Source organism: Argopecten irradians, chromosome 16, assembly GCF_041381155.1.
Source record: "Argopecten irradians isolate NY chromosome 16, Ai_NY, whole genome shotgun sequence".
NCBI classification, from domain to species: domain Eukaryota; kingdom Metazoa; phylum Mollusca; class Bivalvia; order Pectinida; family Pectinidae; genus Argopecten; species Argopecten irradians.
This window is the reverse complement of record NC_091149.1, coordinates 21,230,388-21,236,135: the sequence shown is the minus strand read 5'-3', so window position 1 is coordinate 21,236,135 and position 5,748 is coordinate 21,230,388. Positions and strand designations below refer to the sequence as shown.

Sequence of the window (5,748 nt, the reverse complement as noted above, 5' to 3'; positions counted from 1 at the left end):
TTTGTGGGGAATACAAAGTTTTGAAGCGTCATCGACGGTTTGATATGAGACTGCCTTAAATTCCTGCTGTATACTATCATTAATTGAAGTTCTTGACGGAAATGATTTATGATGTATGACCCTGTAGTCATTAGAACCTTTCTTTGAAAATTGACCTAAAAGAGATAACTTTTAATTTGGCATATGTAAATTTTTAAATGAACCACCAACTGTACCTGCTGCAACCTCCTTATCTATCTTTTTTGAAGAGTTTGATATTATCCTTAGCCGACTTCAAATTTGAGCAAGATTGGTTTTCCCCTTTTCCCAGTATATTGAATGCAAAAGCCAAACTGAAACCCTAACTGCAAAAAGTCTTTTTCTGGGTATCCCTCAATAGGGGAGGGAAGTACACCTTGTAACCCCCCTGATCATTTTGAGTTTTGAACATTGTGCCCATGATTGGTTTGTGATTTACAGAGTTATTTTTTCTCAGAATTTGGGGGTTGATTTGATTTGGGATTTGGACACCTGGATCTGTCATGGTTTCCTCCACAGTATTCACAAATGTGTCGGTATGTGCACAACTGTCTTCGCTGACAAGTTTCGAATTTAAACCCGCTCCTAAGACCTCATGATATAACGCAACATTCAGTTGCTCCCATGGATAGTCCGCTGGCTCCTGTTTGCGCCAGAGACGAAAGGATTTATTATAAGAGATAGCCGCGGCATCACCAGATTCCTCGGCTATATTTTGTATCCTACGAGCATATTGAAAGAATGAATGCCCTAGTTCGGGGTGGCGTTTAGAATATACTTCCCCAATCACACTAAAACAACTAGGCCATTGAGAGACAGTGTCTGTTGTATTTGATTGCTGAAGTTTAACCAACGACAGCGAGCCCTCCTTAATTTCCGTTGTAAATTTCTCTTTAATGGTGCTTTTACTGGGGTAAAGGAGAAGTCCAATGTCTATATATTCATCCGCCACAATTTTGGATTTGATGTTGGGGTCTTAATCCAGATCAATAGGCTTTCACAAGTTCCTTTTAGGAGGTAGTTCCTCCTCATACCCCCAGCTTGATGTTCCAGTGAGGTCAATAAAAGCTGGTTCCGCCACCGATCCCTGTACTGATGGTGCATTTGCATTTGGAACAGGTGGTGGACGGCTGATAGAAGTAGCTGTTGCGATTGCAGAATTTTCCTGTGCGATGGAATTCAATACAGCCTTTGTGATATCGGGGATAGCCGCAGTGATACAGGATTGCATCACCTCAACCAGGTTGACTGGTAAATCTGCGACACGCCCCGATTCCATTTCCCTGCTTTGCCTTGCTGCCTTACTACTTCCAGCTGTCTTGCGTCTCTTAGATGGTGAACGCGACATGTTGCCCAATAGTGATAAAGCCAAGCATAAATGATAAAACTTATTCATGCAGAAGTAATTAATCTAATTTATACTGTGTATTGTGCATAGGAGACGGTAGCTACTACCATAGTTAATATCTGGAACTAGCCCAACATTTTTGTTTCATTTTTTTTAATATTTCATCTTATATTGTAATAATTATATCATTTATATATTGGAATATTTAAAATTCAAAAAATGAAGTCAATGAATAAACATCGCATGGTTGATTAGTTGATCATAATTAGTAAAATTTGATGGGCCCTACTATGCTATGCATACACAGTGAGTGTGTAAATTCATATTATAATATATATTTAGATAAGGGATACATATACAATAATTATTACTAACTGGTCACGAATTCAAACACAACTGGAAAAAACCTGTACTAACAATATCTTGAATTGATATGTGCTTATAATCAATATATAGTGTGAATAATTCATGGGTTAATTATGGTTAGTACATCACGTGACAGAATACTGGATTCTGATCTGCTACACACATGGGTGCTATTTGCAATAGTGCCCGGGCAAGCGGGCACTATTGAACTGGCGCGAAATTGGACGTGAATGTATTGTGACGTCACCATTACATGACGTCATTATAACGTTGCGCTTCGACCAAGACGTCAATATGGCGGACAGGCATAGCAGTGCGGGGATGGAGTGTCCTCTAAACCAGACCATAATAAACTTGCATTGTACAAGAACGTGTGCCTCACCAATTGGCATATAGCCCGAACCTATATCAATAGTACCTAGTGTTACAATAGTTGAATTTTGACCATACTGATACAAAAAAAAATAACTGCATACTGATACAAAAAAATAACTGCATATGGATCCCTATCTAAAACTGGCACTAAAGGTCAGTACAAAAATTGAATTGTCCTTAATAAAGGCACTGACAATGATACAGCATTATGAATCTATATCAATCGAGAATAATAGTTAATGTCGATAGAAAATGTCTTAGCTGAATGAGATCCCTCAAAGTTTTAAACATGATAGATTACGTTATAATGCTGTAATACATATACAAGTGCCAACTCTGTACGCCATATAGTGGGTTTGTTCAACTAATCACATGTTATTGTATGTGAAGCAGCTTGTTAATCAACTTCCTAAGACATGTAATAAAATATAAAATGGTTTGAATTCCCATAAACATACCATTATGGTTCACTTTATATTAACTTATTATACTAAGTTCGGTGGCATTGTCTGAAGCTGATTATTAAATTATTCATTATTTATTATTCAAATTAAAGGGACAACTCAGTCTAAGAAAACATTAAGATTTGTACATATATCAGAAAAAACCAGTTCTAATGGAAATTGGATCAGCCTGTTTTACTGTGATATGCCAGAAAAGCCCATGGTGGTGAAATGTTCAAACTCGCTTGCTGTCCACCATTACACGTTGTGGTCCAACATCTTGTATGCCGCACCCTGTCCCTTGCACGTAGAGCAACAAAACTTTTGTCTAGAACTGCTCAAATCGCTCTGACAGTAGTGTGTTTGCCTTACTAGGTGAATTGTCTTGCCTAAAAACATTTTAGCACCTCCACAGTGGTTATGTTGTTCATTTGTTTAACGTGCGTGACTTTGGCTCGGATATGGATACAGTGTATACATATTGAACCTGCTTAATCGTATTGATCAACGATTTGTAATTACTACGGTTCAATTAAAATACATGCACCTCACACAACATACACGCAACACGTCACATACATGGGAGGCCGTCCTAACATGACCATAGCTGTTAATAGGACGTTAATTAATGAAACAAACAAAAAACTAAACAATGACGTGGAAGTTGTCAATATTTAAAGTTATATGTTTAAAAGAAATGTAGAACAATACATTTATGCCATATTTTGCTTCTTGGTTATGTAAAAGAATTTGCCTGAGTGAATTGTCCCTTTAATCGTGATTTTTTTTTACAAAAATGACTGTTATGCAGGGGTCATTAGCACATGTATAATCTTAAATCCACATGTGATAAATTAACTGACCATAGTCTGGGGTAAACCACTGTCATATGGAAATTCAAGATAGCCGCTCTCAGATTTTGGCAATACTTCCATTTTCTGTGGTCTGAAAAATGAACCCCATCTGCGTCCAGAATACCAACTCCGTTCTTCATTCCCCGTAAATTCCAATACTGAAAACTTGGTAGCTCGGCTATTTGCGCTTTCAGAAATTTATTTGTCTCTTTCACCTTCTCAATATAGCTACTCGATGGAATCGTCCTAGTAACTTCTCAAGGAAGGAGCAGTAGAATTGTGACTCGTTGTATGTTGTAAATGATACTACACATAGACAGAAACGTAAGCATGCGTAGAACAACATCATCACCGCTTTCATCAGAGTCAATGTCCTTTTCTCCACATGTACAATTATCGGCTATTGCAAAACGAAAACGAAACAAGTGTTGTTGTTGTCTAACTCGCCCACCGCCAATACCCAAAATGAACACAGGTGGGCCGTCAGATATATCAAAAGTCCATGATGTTCCGTTTGCATAGATATTATTCCAAACGGCGAACATGGGAGCTGCCTATGATTAATGTAGACATGTTATCTGAAATCGTGTAGGAGCGGGGGATAATGTTGACAATCACACGATGGGTCAAGGCGATAGAGCCAGAAAAGTCAATAATTACTGGTTCTCTATTAAATAAAATATCACAATAACCAGTGCACGTGATGTGAAAAAGCATCGTGATTCGATATGTTAGATATGTTACCTGGAACTCACTGTCCTTTTTCTACAATTCCGCACTGACCAACGAGTGAAAATTAATGGCGCCAAGTGATTTTTTTTCTTCTAACTGACGCATGCGCAATGCTAAGCCAAGGGCGACAACCCTGTATGGAGTTTGCCATCCTGGCTAAAACATCACGAGTAGTCTCCTTTGTTATATACATATAATAACTATTACGATCGACGCTAAAATCATTAATGATTAAAACACATAAATTTAAATTAATTATATCTAACTAATTATATTCATCTTGCAAAATCCCCGACTCTTGGAATGATTCTACTATCATACAACCCTTCCGAAACGCGGGAAAGATGCTACTGATGCTAATAACTATCGTCATATTTTACTGACGAGCTGCATTTGTAAAACTCTTGAACATATGATATATACTAGATTAGTTTGGTCGTGCTGGTATTAAAATTAATGTCGACGTGTAGGGATGGTGAGCTCGTCTAGTGGGGTTATCGTTCAGGTAGCGGGGAATTGTTCATTTTCTGCGGCGGCCCATTGTATCGCGCCACAGGGGGCTCCTGAACCGCTGGACTCTCTGTGACCCACTGATCATTACCACGTGCGTTCATACGAACGCTTGCCTCTTCGTCAGTGATTGGTCAGATGGGCTGTGAAAAGTGAATTATACCATTGTAAAGGGAATTATTTAATCTCCATTTTGGTGTATGGTATTAAAATCTGTGTCAAAAAGTGAAGACGAAATCGCCTGTTAAAATTTACTATTGTGTAGCTTACCTAGCAAAGCCACCGCAGTGATACCATCAGTGGGCGGAGCTAAGCGGATTAGAGTTGTCACTAATGGTTTGTTTTTTTTTTGTCTAATAAATACACCTTAGTGCAAGGACGTATAAATTAATCCTAGGAGTGTATAAGGAATGTATATTTATATAATGTAAACTGTGATGGTCATGTTTTTTACGATATTGTGAAACGTACGTAGTATTAAAAGAATATAATGACAAAAGAGTCGTTGAATTGGTTATTACGGTTGTTAGACCAAGGACGTAGATGACAATAAATCCTTGATGTTGACGTAATGGATAAAATGAAAAGATGTATGTAATGGCTATTAACCGAAGAGGAAGCATGTATCGTGACTATCCATCAGACTGAAAAACGGAAATATCATCAAGCCGAATAAAAACTTAAACTGCAAGAGTACAAATCTTATATATTGTATAAACTTGTCAAACTTGCAAAGAAAATGATATCGGCCAAACGGGAAATTCTCAGAACGGGTGCGTGTTCCTTCTGATACGTATATATCCGTATGCGTATACTATACTGCTTATTGTACGTATCCCTAACACTGCTACATATTTATACAATGTTATTTCATAAACTACAGGTTTTATAAGGGAGAACAGTGTGTGCCTTGTTTCATTATTCGAAATTTTCGTTAAAAATATTATATTGGGCTATTGTTGTCGGCTAAACTTTGTAGTAATTCTATATACTCACAGTTTAGTGTCCTAGTATTATGAATCAAGCACTTATAATCTTTGTGTTAAATTGACCAATATTATAACAACGTCTAACCAGTCACGCTAGTTAGACCACTGACCCG

General features: G+C 37.6%; 1 pseudogene; it reads right to left on the bottom strand.

The window, feature by feature from the left end:
- Nucleotides 1-461: 461 nt before the first annotated feature.
- On the bottom strand, nucleotides 462-1,366 carry LOC138310094 (uncharacterized; annotated as a pseudogene).
- Between the last annotated feature and the right edge of the window lie 4,382 nt (nucleotides 1,367-5,748).